General features: G+C 34.9%; 1 protein-coding gene across 7 annotated transcripts in view; it reads right to left on the reverse strand.

Moving 5' to 3' along the window:
* Tbc1d5 (TBC1 domain family member 5) overlaps nt 1–19431 on the reverse strand; it is a 484073-nt gene that overhangs the window by 392140 nt on the left and 72502 nt on the right. Inside the window, exon 1 of one of the 7 annotated variants that reach the window (XM_042679823.1) lies at nt 2595–2616. The exons of the other annotated variants lie outside the window; for them this stretch is intronic. The gene's annotated coding sequence lies outside the window, so the exon portion shown is untranslated. Of the gene's footprint in view, nt 1–2594; nt 2617–19431 lie in introns of those variants that run through there. 7 annotated transcript variants of the gene reach the window in all.

Here is a 19431-nt window from a genome sequence, read left to right on the forward strand (position 1 = left end):
CCTGGCCTAATCAGAAGCTCCTTAGTAACAGCTAATTTTCACAAAAAGATTTTTATCATACATATTTTTTGGTAGTCTTTACTTAATCATTGGTTACCTGCAATCTGTGAAGCATAAGATTTAATTAATGATAATGCAAAATAAAAGGCTTACTGCTTATACTAGCATTTGAACTGAATGTCTTGAACTTGCCAGACAAGTGGTTTACCACTTGAGCCGTATCTCAAATCTAAACATACATTTTATAATAAAGTTTTATAAAGTTTAATTCTAACTTTAAAAATCTTATAAAGATCAAATCATATACTTTCACAAAGCATAGATTATTAAACCAAATTAGATTTATTGAACCAAATCATCCACAATAAAAATAATAGCAGTAACAGTAATAGTAAACTATATCACAGATTCCCAAGAACATTATTTTTGTTCTTGTTGTTGGTTGTGGGGCTTAACCCTCTGGGGCTAGGCACTGTCCTTCAGCTCTTCAGCTCAAGGCAAGTCCTCTACCATTTGAGCCATAGTGCCACTTCTGGTTTTCTGGTTGTTTACTGGAGATAAGAGTTTCATGGATATTCCTGCCCTGGCTGGCTCTGAACCATGATCCTCAGATCTCAGCCTCCTGAGTAGCTAGGATTATAAGCATGAGCCACCAGTGCCTGGCTTTCAAGAAAATTCTTGATAAAGGGTAACACCTTCAACCAAAGGAAGTTTTGGTTCTCAATATGTTGTGCAATAGGAAAACTGTATCCCCTCACTGCCAATTGAGTTTTACCTGAAGAGAATGAGAAGCCTAAATCTAACCAGATCAGCTATTTTCTAGAACATTTTCTCTAGATGGTAATATACAGATTAATTTCCCATAAAAATGTTCTAAAATAGCAGGTAAATATAAAAGTTTAAAATCTTCATTATTAATAAGAAATTTAAAACAAAAGCATTAAAGTGGATTAAATACAACTCATTAAGACAAACTATAACATAAAATATTTTCTTAATAAACAGTATGTGCTGCAAAAATTTCTTAAATTTCTGTATAGGGTAGTGAAATAAAAAAGGTTTACAAATTAAATCCATTTTCAGGCTTTCCATAATTATCTATAATCTCTTCCATTTCCAACTCTATATTAATCTACATCCACATTGTAATCTTTCTATATTCACAAAAGTAACTTAATGCAACTTAATACAGCTATATATAGCTATAAATGTTTTCTTTTAGTGTTTGAAACTGACAGTTATCAGACTACAAAAGCAAAGAATTTAAGATTGAGTTTAAAGAGAAAAAAATTTTAAATGTTACAGTACATTTGCAAATTAATCGAGCCCTTTCAACCCATATTCAGCTTTATTCCTGCTGACTACTAAAGAGCTTCAGTTTTTCCATAGCCTAAGGATCCAGAAAACACTAATCTGTTTACCACATAATAGATGACCCATTAGGACACAAACTGTAACATAATCTCAACATATTCAAATAAATTATTTTGGTAAAGTTCAATACTACTCATTATTTTAAAAATTAAAACAAATTTATATTGCACATAAAAAAACTACCTTAATGTGATCAAGTAAAATGAAATTTATCTCTTCAAAATCTGGAACATTTGAATACAAATCATTTAACTAGGGATACAGGTGGACCCATTGCAACAATGAGATGTACACGTCATTTGGGAGCATTGCTTTTAGAGTGGTGCACCTAATCCCATCATCACAACTTTTTTTTTTTATTAAGTTTTTTGTTGTGAAAATACTGTACAAAGGGGTTATAGTTACTTGAGCAAGGTAATGAGTACATTTCTTATCCAGCATTGTTGCCTCCTCCTTTGTTTTTCCCCTACCATCCCTTCCCTTCCACCTCCTCAGCTGCACTCCCCCCACTCTCCACTCCCCAGCCTAAATTGTAAAGTTTGTTTTCCGACATAACGTCTTGTACATATCATTGTTGCAATGGGTCAACCTGTATCCCTATTTAAACATTTTGTTTTTTCCCTTCCCCTCCCCAAATTATACCAAAATCAAATACAGTGAAAACAGGGTTACACCATGGGGGAGGGACATACAAAGCAAAAAAAAAAAAAAAAATTACATGGTACCTTATAAATACGTTAGAAACAATAGCAAGAAAGAAAAAAAACACTTGTGTCCCTATTTTGGGGTTCATTTAACATCATCTTATTTAACCTTTTCTCAATTAGGATCATTTTATATGGTCATATGTGCATAGCTATTGACTTATTGTGATCCTCTGCTAGGACTATCATAGACATAAGAAATTGTGGTATAAATTCACAATGAAATTTCATGCTTCTATCAGAAAGAATGACATTGTCCAATTCCTAAGGAAATGTAAAGACTTGGGGAAAAAAATTATATTAAGTGAAGTAAGCCTGACCCAAAGCAACATAGGCTCCATGGTTTCCCTCATTTGTAATAATGTCTTCTTTATGGAGTTAATAAGTCTTTCTTAGGATTGACCAACTATATTAAACAATGTATTAATAACTTAGGTTTGATAAAACTGGTTTAATTTGTCTCCTTTCTCAGAGAATCTGTATTGTTTCCACAATTACAATATTTCTTTGCAGTACCTCTTTGAAGATGTCAAAATAAGAGTACTATGCCAGAACCTGTCCAGCCATGCAGCCTCCAGTGGTATTCCGGCAGCTTACTTCTGATTTCTTTTACCAGCCATTTACCATCTTGGCTTCCGTAATGTCTGAAAATATAAAATGTTTTACTACATGCTTTTAGAGGTCTGCTTATACATTACTGCATTCGAAAGTGCCTACAGATTTTTCAATTCTCATCTCTAACTTCAGTTTCTAATCCATGATAGATTTTTGAAATTATCATTTCTTCTATATTTTACAAACTTTATTTAAGCATACTGGCCTATGTTGTCAAACTCTTCCCAATTTTCTGTATGGGGCACTTTGTTTCAACATGATTTTGACAAAGCAAACCCCTTGCTATATGACTCTTGCCCTTTCATAATCACTGAAATTGTTCTCCTAATGGTGTAATGAATGCCCTTTCTGAAGTGTTTATAGTCTTTGATTACACTGTAGTCTTAATAACCAAAACTCCTTCCTAAAACAGTGTTCATCTTGTTTATTCTGAAATTGTTCTTTCCTACAATCAACCAGTCAGTTTTTGACTGTGACACTTTTCCTGATGCTGCCACCTTATTAACAGATCTATCCTTGGCAATTTGCCTTCTCCCATTATGTGGGGAGGAAGGAGGGAGGCATAGGTACATGTGTGTAATAGATGTATACTATACATTTATTATATACATGTGTTATACTTCATATAATACATAATTATGTAATTCTACCCTTGTCTCAGGGCTACATCCCAAGATCCAGCAAAGACTTTCCCATCAGCTGTTCATTGCCTCAAAGAGGACTTCTCACTACTGTGCTAAGGAATTATATCTCAAGTAGAGTTATCACTGGAGAAGTAACCTACACATGAGAAAATCTATACAAGTAATTTTTTAATATTATATTCTTTTATTTATAAAAGAAAAGCCTACTTTGCTAGAACTACTATTCAAATATAAAACTTTTACATGACAAAATATACCACAAGGAAAACCAAAAGACAGATGACATGGAGGGAGGAAACATCTGCAATCCGTATCAAACAAAATACCTAGTATTTTTACAAGAAATTTTTAAGCCAATTTGGAAAATACCAAATAACTTATGAAAATGGCTCTGATACACAGAAAACGATATTCAACTCCACTAATAAAATGAATCTAATTAAATGAATATTGAAATATATAACTTAAGCATCATTTTACAAAAATCCAAATGCTTCACAGTATACTGCATTCAGAAGGCTGGGAAGCAGGCATTATCATACTGTTTGTGGAACAGCAAAATAACACAATTTCCATGCGAAGGAAGTAGGCAGTATCTGATAGAACTACATAAGCATTCTTCCTTTGAAAAGAATCTGTACTGAATATGTAAACTTATCCAAATATTTTAATTGCAAAATATTTGGAACTTACACAAAAATAAATTAGTTGAGTAATAACTCATAGATACACACAATAAAATCATGAACAGCTATAAAAATGAATGAAAAGGGACTGGGAATGTGGCTCAGCGGTAGAGTGCTTGCCTAGCATTCATGACACCTTGGGTTCAATTCCTCAGTACCATATACACAGAAAATGCTGGAAGTGGCGCTGTGGTTCGAGTGGTAGAGTGCTAGCCTTGAACACATGGAAGCTCAGGGACAGTGCCCAAGCCCTGTGTTCAAGTCCCAGGACTGGCGGGGAAAAAAAAAAAAAAATAAGGGAAATCTCTATGAACTAACCAGGAGTGATTTCTAAGAGATACTAATGAATAAAAAGAGTAAATTGCAAATGAATATATGAATATGAAAGGAAAGAGTATATATCTTCATGTCTATATAAACTACACTTTCAAATAAATAGGTTTCTCACAATAAAGAATGGAGTTGAACAAAATAAGAACATAGAAATTTCTGTACAGTATTGTTTTTGAAAAACAAGTGATAAATTTATACACAACAAAAAAATAACACTTCCATAGATAGATCTGGCCATGTCAAATGTCATCAGACAAAATAAGCAAACAAACAAAAACAGATCCTCAAGGACATGGGAGAAAACACAACAACTAAAATTAGAGGACTAACACATTTCAAATTAAAACTAAATCCACACTTCTAAGAAGGAACAATTCCAAATAACTCTAAGTACAGCAATTTATTATATAGACACAGAAATGAGTGGGGTGATGAGAATATCGTGAAGTCTTTTTAGTAGGACTGTTCTTAGTAGTATAATGTGCTAGTTTTGAAACAATTTTAGATATATACTGAGTTAAGTGAATAACTAAATGGGTTGATTCTGTTGGAAGCCAAGGGCCTCACAGTAAAGGAAAAGGCAAGGAAGATCCCTATGGAGAAGGATTAGAATTAAAGACAGTGATTTGAACTAGCCAATCTCAAAAAAAGTACTTGTATGTTTTGCAGTATGTTCATATACATCCATACTGATGTAGATACATATGTGTGTGTGAGTGTATCCATTTACACAAATCCATTATTTCCTGGCTCCATTCTCTAAGAGGGTATTAAAAAAAAAAAAAGTAACAGCAAGCACAATGATCCTAAGATCTCAATCTATAATACCATTTGCTATTAAAAAGAGTTAGGAAGAAAAAAACAGGCTATTCTGTTTTATCTTTAAGGATTTTGTGGTCACATAAATTTAATGTTGAGATGAAATGTTACATCTCATTTTCAAATCCTTTAATACGTATACTATGAAGAAAGTATTCAGTGCTTTGTTAATTTATGTGACCACAGAATGCTTTTCTGAGCATCTAGAAAGTACACAACAAAACACACAGTGGAGATACTTGCTATAGCTACAGGATTTCTGGGAACTTGATAAAACACTACCATGCCCAAAAGAAAATAATTGCTTAACACTAGCAGGGTAACATGAAGCTTTCTACAAAAATGCAAAGTAGCTACTTGTGTCTAACTGTGATTGCTTAAATTCTAAAAGCCTATGAATTTGAGATTAAAAACCAGCCAACTCCATATCCTAGCTATGGTAAATAATGCTGCAATAAACACAGTTGTGCTGGTAGCTTTAGTGTGGTCTTGTTTGTAAACATTTGGGTAAATGCCCAAAAGTGGGATTGCTGGGTCATAGGGGAGCTCTATGTGAAGTCTTTTCAGGAACCTCCATACTGCTTTCCAAAGTGGTTGAACAAGTTTACACTCCCACCAATAATGAAGTAAGGTTCCCTTCTGTCCACATCCCCCCCAGCATCTGTTGTTGTTAGAGTTCTTGATTATAGCCATTCTAACTTGGGTGAAGTGGTATCTCAATGTTGTTTTGATTTGCATTTCTTTTATGGCTAGGGAGGTTGAGCATTTCTTCATGTGTCTATTGACCATCCTTCTTTCTTCTTCAGAGAGGCATTATCTTGCCCATGTAATTGTAACCCCTCTGTACAGTATGTTCACAAAAAATAAAAATAAATAATAAAAAAAAACCAGCGAACGCCTAGACACACAGAAATTCAGGTGTGAGTAACTACTGCTTCAATGAACACTGGAATTATAGCTTACCACATACAACATCAGCACAGATCACATTTAAAACACACACACACACACACACACACACACACACACACACACAATCTTTCGAACTGCTATCCGAAGATTTAATTCTTTCATAGAAAAGCAATTACTTTTCATTTATTTATAAAAATAGGAATTCTACTAGAAATTAAAGGTATTTATATCTTATAATTTTCTGACCATTTTGAAATTAGATCTAGTACTTCACTACAAACTCAATCTAAATCTTCATTCTACATTCTCTGTTTCCAAATGCCCACTCTGACAAAACAGAAACACACTTTCATGGGAGTAAAGAATTGTTGCCAGTTTTATAGGTTTAAAGGTTGCAATTTGAGACTCTGCCTCCATCCAAAAGAGACATGTATAAAAAGCAAGAATCTTTCTCAATGATTTACTGAAAGCAGCAGCTCATTTTAATAAAACCATCTCAAAACAAAATTGATTGAACCAACTGCTGAGTTGGGCATATACAACAGCTGATCAAAATCATTCAAGACTTTTATTCTTACAGATTTCTCTCAGGCTTAGAAATTTTTTATCTCCTTTCTACAATGTAATCCTGCTATTGAAATCACTGAAATAAAAAAGGAACATGTAAACCAACCAAAAAAGTTTTAAACTACAAAAGTAGGTAAATTTAATCAAACACTGAAATAAAACTTATCATATGCAATTAATAAACACAAAAATAAACTACTAGTCACGTTTATAAAATGTATTTTATGTGACAAAATTAAGTCTAACTTCTTATATCAAACACTAGGCTGTTTTTCCTATGAACTTGTCTGTACATGACCTTATTACCCTAATTCCTTAGAAAAAAAGTATAAAGTTAGACATAGTATGTCCTTCTATTCGGGGGTGTGGGGGGTCATGATATTAAAAACCTTACTATTTTGTTTCCCTTAAAAACAAAGGCATTTATTTCTTTTCATGTTACATGATGGCAAATTTTATCTTTTTTAATACAGTAATTATGTAGTATTTTTGTCACAATGAAGGACAAAGATAAGCCAACTGTTTAGATTCCTCTTTATGTTGTGTCTTTGATCACTAACAATGCTGCTTGAACAGCCAACAGAAGGCTGACATTTCATAAAATATGCAGTGATAAAAACTAATACTGTAGCATCTGGGAGCAATATATAAAATGCAGAAATACACCTAATAACTGCAATCTTAACTTACAAGTTACTAAAAGCAAAATAAAAAGCATACCTAATAATAAAAAATTGTAAGATTACAAATGCTTTTGTACCTATATTTCTAAACATAGTTTTTTAAAATAATTAAGTCTAAAATATTTTTTCTACTATTTTAGAACTTAAAAGCCAAAGTTCTCTTACAAACAGACCATCTGTGCTATAGTTTTCTTTTTTGTTGTTTTTGTTGTTGTTGATGTTGTTGTTTTGTCATCACGGGGCTTGAACTCTGGGCCTGGGTACTGTCCCTCAACTCTCAGCTCAAGGCTAGTGCTCTACCACTTAAGCAACAGCGCCACTCCTGGTTTTCTTGCCCAGGCTGTCTTTGAACCATAATCCTCAGATCTCAGCCTCCTGAGTAGGTAGGATTACAGGTGTGAGCCATCAGCACCTGGCCTGTGCTATAGTTTTTAACTACCAAAAAATGTTATGAAACTGCCCATGAAGAAAAAAATGAAGCAGAAAATTTTCTCAAATACTTAAAATTGTCAAAAGACTTTTATTAAAAATACAATAAATTGCTTTCTGTAAAAATGCTAGGACTATGATCAAATTAAGTTTTTAAGACTATAATAATCTAAGACAAATATACTCAATGAAAATAATAATACATTTGTTTTACAATCTAAGCCTGAAAGTCCTCAGTACACTACAGCATGCTCAAATGTGTTTGAATGATTTGAATTTTACCACTAAATATAGTTTTTAGTAGTAGAAAGTAAGGCACACCATAAAGACAATCTGAGGATGAGCATATGAATTATTTCAGTAGTATTTGGTTTCATAGTCCATGTATACCCATCAAAACCAGAATCCAGTAGACAGGATATATTGTTTTCATTACTGTACATTATTATACATCATATATACCCATCAAAACCAGAGTCCAGTAGTAGTAGTTCATTGGTATACATGCTAAAAGAAAAATAAAAAAATATGAAAGCCATATTCACTACTTCTAAAGTCTAAATTACACTTTGACTAAAACATATGACAGTTAAGTATACAGAAGACAACTGCCTTGTGCTTAAAATTCACATCTGAATTTAGGGATTTTACTTCTTAATGTACCTTTACCAGCCTGTGATTTTTACCATAGCTTTTTATGTCATTTAAAAGGTGATTAATAGTCTCTTTCCTTCTCATATTTACATCAATTTTATTCAAAACTTAAAGCTGTTTTAATAAGCTACACAACAGTTATAATAGGTTACACAACAGTCTGAAAAACACTCTTCATTTGCCATTGGACAAAGAATGGTAGGACAGGTATGAGAAGAGACAAGGCATATTTACGTTAAGAAGTTTCCTATGTAACTTTTTGCTATGTAACTTTTTCCTATGTTTTTCATATTACATTTGTAAATACTATTTTTTGTCTCACTACGTACTTTGCCACTCTTCCAAGAATAATTTCAATGGCTATTCCAACTTCCAAATAATATACCTATGAAATATGAAATCTTACTCAATTCACTAAAAGAAACATTAAAGCTAAAATAACAATATGCCTAAAAATGAATTTACATTTAATATAATATTGTTCTCCTAAAAAAGAACAGAGGTGTATGTGCTCACTAATGATTTAGGTCAACACCACATAGTTCCTCTATGTTCTTCTTACCTATATGATCTCCTACTATCACTTCTCAAGTTTTAGATCAATACAGAAGTAAACTACACACCATATTTTTGATTTTCTAATTAAAGTACTGAGATGAAAAAAGTCTTAACAAGTATATTATTGAAAAAAAACATACACCATCTATTTGAGACTAATTTATAGCATGGAGCCTGCCAAGGATCATAGTGTTCATAAAGAAAAACAGAAATTATTAAAAGTCCCAACTTCACATTGCACATGGAACATCCCAAACATAAATGTAAATAAATTTAAATATAATAAGTTTTCAAAAATTGTTTTCCTCCAGAGTATACTTTATATGAAGAACCCTAGAAATAATTTAATTGTGTCAAGATTCAGAAATTCCAAGGGAAATAGGTAAGCTTTATAAAGCGAAGAAAAACTCCTTCATCAGCACAAGAAGCACTTGCTCTGAAAAGTAAATGAATGTATGCACTCTGTGTGGTATTTCACTCTACCAAAAGATATTTAAGCCAATCAATAAGTCAGATACATTCTTGAAAATGCTAAGTAGTTGTTTATGTGTTAGACTTTACTATATGGCATACTAATGTATTTTTCCTGTATGATACAGTGAACTCAGTGATTATAAATACATGGAATAGATGCTGCCTACATTTTCACTGACAGCAAATGGAGTGTAAAATTGTCATTGTAAACTGAAGAGAAAGAAATTAACTTTAGTGGTATATTGGCTGAGTTGGTTTAACATCAAACCCTACTGCACCTAACTACTTCTAAGTTTATTATTAAGGAGAGAAGTATAAATTATTAGCAAATACCAATTATTTTATTTATTAAAATAAGATATAGGGTTAAAATCACAAATTGGTCTTTTTTAAAACTGTGCAACATACATGTTTATCTATCTGAATACAAATTATATGCTTAGGATAACTTTACAAGTAGAAAATTTAAGTTGAGAAGTACATATGTAATGGTAATTTGATTCTAAAACACATGTGTTTTCTCCAAATGATGCAGTTTAATCAATAAAAAAAATTTCAAAAACTGGAAACAAATATTCAAGCACTTTATTAAAAGGCAACTGTGTTAAGCAGAATGATTTCTATAAAGTAACAACTACTTAAGTAGTTCAATATAAAATAAAGTGTAAAGGTAGAGGGAAAAAAATCATGTCAATTCCTCTTCTTCCTATGACTATAACTTCAAGATCTGCCTCTTACTATGTCACTAACACTGAAGAATACAACACTGTCAAGCATTCATGGAAAAGCCTGGTATGTGCAGTAATGATAGGTGTCTGCTCTATCAAAACAAGTCATGCCCTCTTTACTTCCTGAAATCTAGAAAGTGAGACGGGAGAACGTGTAGTACCTTTGAAATGGTATAAAAGGGAAGCAGGAGAGGAAATAGAAAAGAAAAAAAATGAAGTTAAATTTGAAGAACCCTGAAAGTTAGTTTTTCTTCATATTTTAAGTAATCAAACTGGGTACTCAGAAAATAGATTACCAGGGATTCGGAGGAAGAGGGCAGAGGAAAAGCTGGAGGCTAAACAAGCTCATGCATAGAAAGCAGTTTTAGTGTTCGAGTGATCAGTCCTAGGACAGAGAATTACACCAAGTGTGCCATGACAGTACAGAGAGTTGGGCCAGAGAGAGAAAATCCAAGCAAGGAGACAGATCTAAGCACTTGCTGGTAGCCGCAGCTGTAGCCGCTGCAGCTGCAGCGGCAACGGCCACAGCCGCCATACCTACAACAGAGAGTCCAGGACAAAGGCGCCAGATACAGTGGGGGAGCAGATTCTACTCAACACCATCAAGAACTGACAAGGAGAAAATATCTTCATCCTGAAGACCGTAGACCAGAGATAGCCCAGTAACCAAGACGCGGTTTGAGTAGAAGCCTGACGTCTTCACCCCTTCTCAGGGAGCAGAGGAGGAAAGGCCACCTCTCCTGCACAGCCGGAGATCTCCATCTTTGACACTGACAAAGGCCTAGCTGAGCAGCTAGCTCCAACTTAGGCCTTGGAAGAAGGCAAAAAAGTCATTTAGCAGATCAGAGGAACCTGACCTGACCTGCCAGGCTCAGCTCCACCCTGGGGAAAGTCACCCCAACTAGGGGTGGAAGCTATGCCCTGGAGGAGTGACTTTCTTTACTGGGTAAACAGAGCCAGAGGCTACAGCTCCCTTAAGCAGCCTAGAAAAATGACTGAAACTCAGTAAATATAAACCCTGAGAATGGCTCCAGGCTGGGCTTTGTGAGTATCTCAGGAGCTAGCCCCTCAGAGAAAAACTACTGTTTGGTGAAAGGGTTCAACTGTACCCAGAACCTAGCCTCCAGACAGCATCTCCAAAGTGGAAGAAACAGCTATCTCCCCCTTTTGTGATACTCAAAGCAGATCTCCCTCCTACTGAACTAGCCTGGGGGGTGAGGGGGGGGGGGGGGAATCACAAAATCCTTGGTAACACAGGGCATTTTTCTGCTTGCTCAAACAAACTGAGTTAAGAAACCAATGAAGCCACAGGAAAACCAAACACCACAAGCAGAACAGAGATTCCACCAGGAACCAGGTTATGGACACAGGGGAGATACAGGATCTACCCATTCCCCCTAATCTCTCTGAGATTAGGACTTCGTTAAATACACTCTCCTTTCACCTCTCCACATCCTAATAATATCTGATTTGCCAAATCTTTGCTGTTCTTAGCCCATTAATCATAAGTTGTTTGATGTTGAATAGATTGTATCTGTTGAACTAGATTGTATCTGCAGCCATTTTGACTGTGCAACTCTGGTTGATGCTTGCCTTAAAATAGTGTTCTGGGACAAAATTGGTGTTACTTTCACACCAAATGGGCAAAACAAGCTAGAGAAACGAGAAAAATGGCAAGTCCGGGTATCTCAACTCCCACTCATGACAATCAGGTGATAGAACAGAACAGTTAATGAATAATCCAGAAGAGAGTTCCCAAAAAGCTCTACAAACACTACTGGTAAACATGGTGATTGAAAACCTGCAAAGGACTCAATGTAAGCTTGATAGCGAGAAAGAGTGGGCAAACCAAAGATTAATACAGGAATTTTGTGAGCATGAGGAAGCTACTCAAAGATAAATACAAGAATTGAGTGAGCAGGCTGAGAACAGTCAAAGAGAGAGACAGGAATTGGGTGAACAGGCTAAGAACAGTCAAAAGAAACAGGAATTGTGTGAGCAGGCTGAGAACAAAGAGAAACACAGGAATTGCATGAACATGAGGAAGTTAATCAAAGAGTAATACAGGAATTGTGAGATCAAGATGAGAATAGACCAAGACCAATAGGGACATTCATGGAAAAACAGACAGCTGAAAGAATTCAGGGAGACTACAAAGGGAATGCTGAATGGAGCCCGACAGAAGGAATGGCAGTCCAAGGAAACCATAACCAATCAACTAAGTGATTTAACAATAAACACTGAACACCAAATTAAAGAAGTACATACAAGATCTAAAACAAAGCTCCAACAAAAATTTGAAGCAATCAAAGCCGACCAATTAGGAGAAAAAGAAATAAAAACCAAGTAGAAAGTCTTGTAGATTAGACCATGCAGAAGATCGAATCTCCGGGATTGAAGACAACCTAGATATTACAGAGAAAGAACATACAACTTTCCAAGACAAATCCATGAAATATGATAGAACTATTCAATATTTATAAGACAAGATCAGAAGGCCTAATCTGAGGATAATGGGTATATAGAGGAATACCTAGAGACAGAAGTTAATGGTTTAGGAAATTTAACAGGATCCTAGCAGAGAACTTCCCAAACATGCAAAAAAGATAGGCCTATTCAGATACAGGAAGCTTTTAAAACCCCAAATAGACCAGACCAGAACAAGACATCCCACCTTCACATTATAATCCGCACAAGATCAACTCAGACCAAGGAAAGGATCCTTAAAGCTATCAAGGAGAAAAGATAAATCACCAATAAAGGGAAACCAATTAGAATCACCTCAGATTTCTCAGCAGAGACAATTAAAGCAAGAAGAGCCTGGAATGATGTATGCCATGCCCTAAAGACAAACAACTATCAACCAAGAATACTGTACCCAGCTAAATTCTTCATAACGGAAAGTCAAATGAAACCTTCCACAGCAAAGAAAAACTGAAACAATCTATCTCCACCAAACCAATCCTACAAAAGATACTTGAAAGATGTCCTACACATAGAAAAAAAAACAAGACCACAATAAAGGCCCAGAACTGTTTTATGGGTTGCAACCTGTGCAACTGGCCACAGAGATCCCTGTACTGAGAGTCCCTTCTGCTCCATGCCTTAGAAATCCAGACCATTGAGTCTGGAGGAAGGTGGCAAAGGAGAAGCTGGAAGCTAAACAAGCTCTCACATAGAAAACAGTTTTAGTGTTTCAGTGAAGTCCTAGGCTAGAGAATCACACCAAGTGTGCTATCACAGTACAGAGAGTTTGGCCAGAGAGGGAAAATCCAGACAGCTTGGTCAAGGAGACAGATCTGAGCATTTGCCTGCAGCCACTTGTGGTGGCTGCAGCGGCACTATATCAACAGAGAGAGTCCAGGACAAGGGCGCCAGATGCGGTGTGTGAGCCGATTCTACTCACTACCAGCAAGAACTGTCAAGGAGCAGAAATCTTTATCCTGCTAATCTCAGACCAGGGACAGCCCAGGAACCAAAAGTCTGGTGAGTAGAGAATGAGTAGAGAAAATAATGCTATGGGGAAAAAAAGCTTCAAATAAACACACAGAAAGGATCAACTTGCAAAGTTGCTAACTTTGAAAATGGGAATCAAGCCCTACAACCATGAGAAACTAAAATTTGCCAATAAACTGGATGAAAGAGATTCTAACCTGTTAGAAATTCTATCTGATTTCTAACGTTCAAAGAGAGAGAGAAAAATAGTGAGAGAAATAAACTAGAGAGAGAGAAATGTAAGAAAAAAAATAAAGCATGTAAAGTCTGTCAATTTGTGACAATTTGTATAGAAGCTGCCAAATCCTAATCTAAAAGGGATATATTAATCAAGGCATGATGACCAGCATACAAACTGTCCCAAGTAAACTGGGCTTTCTGATTACTACATTAATATTCACAAGCACAATACACAACTGTCACAGTTGTGACACAGAGTCAAAATATCAAGTACAGAGTTCAAATCCTTAACTTTTAATAATGCTACACTTTAATAAGTTATTTTTCAATTCTAGTAATTAGTTGAAAGTTGAAAAATAGCAAGTTGATAGTCCATGTACCTTTACTAGATCAATTAAAACTTTATTCCGAGTATTAGCAGCACATTAATTTCTTCCTTCTATTGTATATCATATCCTTACTTTTCTTTTTCCTGGTAAAAGTTTTCACTACCTGTGATAACAATTCAAAATGAAATGAAATGAAATATTAAAAAGTTTAATATGCCCTATTAAAACAGCATTTCCTAAACATTTTTAAAACTACGTAGAGAATATGTTTCTATTCAAGAGGTATTAAAAAAGAGAATAGAGCTTGGGATCTGGATAAAATATTATATTGCCTTTCAATTCAAACTATCCTTACATTATTTTGTTGTTCTTCAAACAGGATAGTTCACTTTGGAATAAAGTCATTCTAAAACTCAATCTATCTGAGATTCCATCTCACCCCATTTAGATTGGCCAACATCATGAATTTAAACCACAACAAACGGTGGAGGGAATATGGGAAGGAAAAGGAACCCTATTGTACTGTTGATGGTAATATAAACTAGTACAACCACTTTGGACAGTTTTTTTTTTCTCTAAAAACTAAACATAAGCCAAGTGCCAGTGGCTCATGCCTGTAATCCTAGCTAGTCAGGAGGCTGAGGTTTGAGAATCGTGGTTCAAAGACAGGCTGGGCAGGAAAGTCCATGAGACTCTATCTCCAATTAACCACCTGAAAACCAGAAGTGGCACTGTTGCCACTTTAAGTGGCAACAGTGCCACTTGAGCTGAAGATTTCAGCGACAGGGCCCAGGCCCAGAGTTCAAGACCCACCAACAAAACAAACAAACAAACTAACTAACTAAACATATATTTTCCCTACAACCCAGATATACTACTCCTGGGCATCTACCCAGAACATCAAAAGCCAGGATACCATCAAGACATTTGCACAACCATGCTCATTGTTTCACTATTCACAATAGCTAAGCTATGGAAATAGCCCAGATGCCCTACAATAGAGGATGTCCCACACAACTATTAGAAGGAATATCATTATGTCATTTGCAGGGAACTGGATAGACCTAGAAAATATCATATTAAGTGAGGTAAACCAATCTCAGAGAGATGAGCAGCACACGTTTTTTTTTCATATGCAGAAGTTGGATCTAAAATTCATTGGGACATGATAAATTATACAGGACTCTAGACATTCACACACAGTAAGACCAAAGGAGAATACTCTTAGGACAGTAACACAAAGGTACAATGCCTATGTGCATCTGACCAAATAAAATAATATCTACTGAAAAGCACTCCAGGAAATGGAAACAGATTTGATTGCTGTTTTTTTTTTTTGTCTTGTTTGTTCATTTGTCTTTGGGAGGGTAAAGAAGGGCACAGAAATAAAAGGAAAAGGGTAAACAAATACAGATGTGGTACTTATTAGACACTATGTTGAAAATGAACTACACAACTTGTGGGTGGGGATGGAAGGGAAGATCTGGGAAGAGAGTGAGGTTAGGGTGCACTGTCCAAAAAGAAATGTACTTTTTACCTGACTTACGCAACTATGACCCCTCTGTACGTCACCTTTATAATAACATTTTTTAATTCAATCCAAATAATTTTTTTAAAAATTTACTGAATTTAACACTTACTTATAAAACTATAGGTAAAAACTGGTAATGTAGCCGGGCGCTGGTGGCTCACGCCTGTAATCCTAGCTACTCAGGAGGCTGAGATCTGAGGATCGCGGTTCAAAGCCAGCCCGGGCAGGAGAGACCATGAGACTCCTATCTCCAATAAACCACCAGAAAACCGGAAGTGGCGCTGTGGCTCAAGTAGTAGAGCGCTCGCCTTGAGCTGAAGAGCTGAGGGACAGCGCCCAGGCCCAGAGTTCAAGCCCCACGACCGACCAAAAAAAAAAAAAAAAACTGGTAATGTAAGCAACCCAACATTAGATATGGCAGCCACCATTCTAGGAACTCAAAATTCCACATATTGGTCCTAGGAAATTAATACTATATCAAGTAACTTAAGAGTCACTGAATCCTGTTTCCAAAACTGTTTGGTATTTAACTTAAAATTAGCTAACAAAAGCTTAATGTCAATAAATAAAATTGTTATCCAATGAATTAGACAATAAATCTACATAATAAATCTTCATAACAGTTAAAATGTAGATGAAAGGAAAATAGTATTTGATTATTATATGCAGAAAACTACACAGAGGGAAAAAATGAGATAAGTAGTTCAATATTATAAATTTAAATATGCAACTTCCAATCTTTTTTTTATATATTAGCAAAGATCAAGTCAAAAGTAAAAGTAAAGGAGTGTTGGAGGCATGGCTCAGCTGGTAGAGCAGTATCATCAGGTACTGAGTTTGAGTCCCAGCCTTGGACATACAAAAAGAAAAAGAACAGTCCACTATCTTTGGCTGTGCTAGTAGAAAGATAGGTCTACATATGAGGAAAGATACCAGGTAAAATAGGTTTAGAAGAGAAAGAACAAGAGGCCAATGTATAATGTACTACATTTCAGATGAGATGCTAAACACAAGAATCACATGCACAAGATGGAATTGAGAAAAGAGGACTAGATTGATCTTCAATGTTACTTTTAAAAAAAAAAACTGAATGAAATCACTGAAACAAAAAACATCATGTAGACTAAATAAAAGGTAAAAAGTACAATTACTGAGCCTTGATGCCCTCCAAATTAAGAGGAACCAAAGAACAGAGGAAATCACTGGAGTGAACTAAGGAGAAATAACCATTGGGGCAGAGAAAACCAAGAGCATGATGCCCTAGAAAACATTGGATTAAAGTATGTCAAGGAGGAAAGGACTTGAAGCAAACAAAAAGTTTCTTCCTCAGGAAGTTTTACAAACATAGAAAAGTGGGAACATACCTGGCTGGGGAACCAGGATAAAAACAGGAGGTTTTGAAATAGAATATAAAAATATCTGTCTATTTATGAAATAGATCTAGTAACTAAGGAAAAGTTTATGAATCTAAATGCTATTCTAAAACTCCTTCTTCTGAAACCCTATTACCCCCATTGAAATGAACGAGGTCTAAAAGTCTTTATAACATGCTGAAGGTCATGAAATGAACTAATAATTGAATAAATAAAACCTAACCATTATTAAAATATATTATTTTAAACTATAACAATTAAAGAACGTACTACTGGCATTAAGAATAGCTTAACTAATATGGCATGCTAATGAATAAGGAGTAACTTAGCAACCAAAAATGATAAGAATGTGTCGGAGAGTATAGTTAAGTGGCTCTGTGTTTAACATTTTTTTATTGTTATCATTTTTATTTCTTGCACTACTACCAACAGATTCCAGCACTTTGGACATGTTCAGTAAATACTTTAATAGTGAGTTATACTCCCAGCTCTGCCTCTTTCATTTCTTATATCTAAATAAACTACAAATGAATCAAAAATTTAAACATTAAAAACCATTAAACCTAGAATATTTTTTTTTTTTTGGTCGGCCGTGGGGCTTGAACTCTGGGCCTGGGCGCTGTCCTTCAGCTCTTCAGCTCAAGGCAAGCGCTCTACCACTTGAGCTACAGCGCCACTTCCTAGAATATTTTTATAATCTCAGAAAAAACATTAAAAATAGAACAGTTTTATAATCTTAGATTTAGGACATTTTTGGAAATAATTTTTTATTTTGAAGTAGTTCTACAAAGGAGTTGCCATTTAACAAAGCAGTTTATGAAAACAATGTATCTTGATCAATGTCACCCTTTTCAATGGTCTCACCCATCCCTCTCCTACTTACCCTTCTCTCTCTTCATTAAATTTCCATATAGTGGGAAAATGTGAAATAAAATATTAAATATGAACACTAGAAAAATATGTTTGTAATAGGATACAAGTAAATACTTTTAATATGAAAATGCTTCCCATAATACATGGTAGAATATATACAATAAAAAAAATTATCAAAAAGATCATTATCCCAGTGGGGGAAAACAAACATGTACACGTACGGTATACTTTAGTGGTGGAGAGTTGGCCTACAATGTGTCAGGCCCTAGGTTCAATTCCTAACACTACAACACAAATGCCAATAAAGTAATGCATATGGGCATGGTAGTTGGATTTTTTTAACTTATTGATCACATACTCTATAGCAATAATAATTAAAGAACATGTATCAACATGGATAAGTCTTTAACTATTGAGAGAAAAATTCATGTTATAAAAAGATATATATATATCATAAATACAGGGAATAGCAAATGTTGGCATGAAAAATGGGAACCTCCATGCATTGTTGATGCTATCAAAAGTTGTAGCCACTTAAAAAAATAATTTGGCAGGGTCATAAAAAGTTAAACATAACCAGATGCTGGTAGCTTACACTTCTAATTCAAACTATTTAAGAGATAGATCTTTGGATCATGGTTCAAAATTAGTCCTGGCAGGAAGTCTATGAGTCTCATAGACCACCAAAAACAAAATGAAAAAAACAACAAAAAACAGAAGTGGAGCTGAGGCTCCAGTAGTAGAGCATCAGTTTTGACTGAAAAAGCTAAGGGACAGCTCAAGAGTTCAAACCCCAATACTGTACAAAAGAAAAGAGAAGAGAAAGAAAGAAAGAAAGAAAGAAAGAAAGAAAGAAAGAAAGAAAGAAAGAAAGAAAGAAAGAAAGAAAGAAAGAAAGAAAGAAAGAAAGAAAGAAAGAAAGAAAGAAAGAAAGAAAGAAAGGAAGGAAGGAAGGAAGGAAGGAAGGAAGGAAAGAAAGAGAGAGAAGGAGGACGAGGAGGAAGGGGAAGGAGGGAAAGAAGGAAGGAAGGAAGGAAGGAAGGAAGAAAACATAACATCATCAAAATGATGAATCAATCCCACTTATAGGTGTCTACCTACAGGAAATGGAGGAAACTGTAACAAAGACTGGAGTACAAATTTCTTAGTAGAATTTTTTCATAAGAGTCAAGCACTGAAAACAATTTGAATATACTTAGGATGAATTAACAAATGATGAATGTATTGACAAAATGGACCAAAAGGACATTAACATTCACCAAAGGATTAAACTATGGATACATGTTAGAAATAAACTTCAGAGACATTGTGTTCAGGAAAAAATGTCAGATCAAACCAAATGTTTTTTTCATTTATATGAAATAACTGGAAAAGGAAAAACTCATAGACCAAAAATACATTAATAGTTTACTTGAGTAGGGAGAATAGGAATTAACACTTAATGTGAAATTAACAACTCACAGTAAGTAA

The sequence above is a fragment of the Dipodomys spectabilis genome, unplaced genomic scaffold (genome assembly GCF_019054845.1).
Source record: "Dipodomys spectabilis isolate Male_0828 unplaced genomic scaffold, ASM1905484v1 ptg000054l, whole genome shotgun sequence".
NCBI lineage: Eukaryota > Metazoa > Chordata > Mammalia > Rodentia > Heteromyidae > Dipodomys > Dipodomys spectabilis.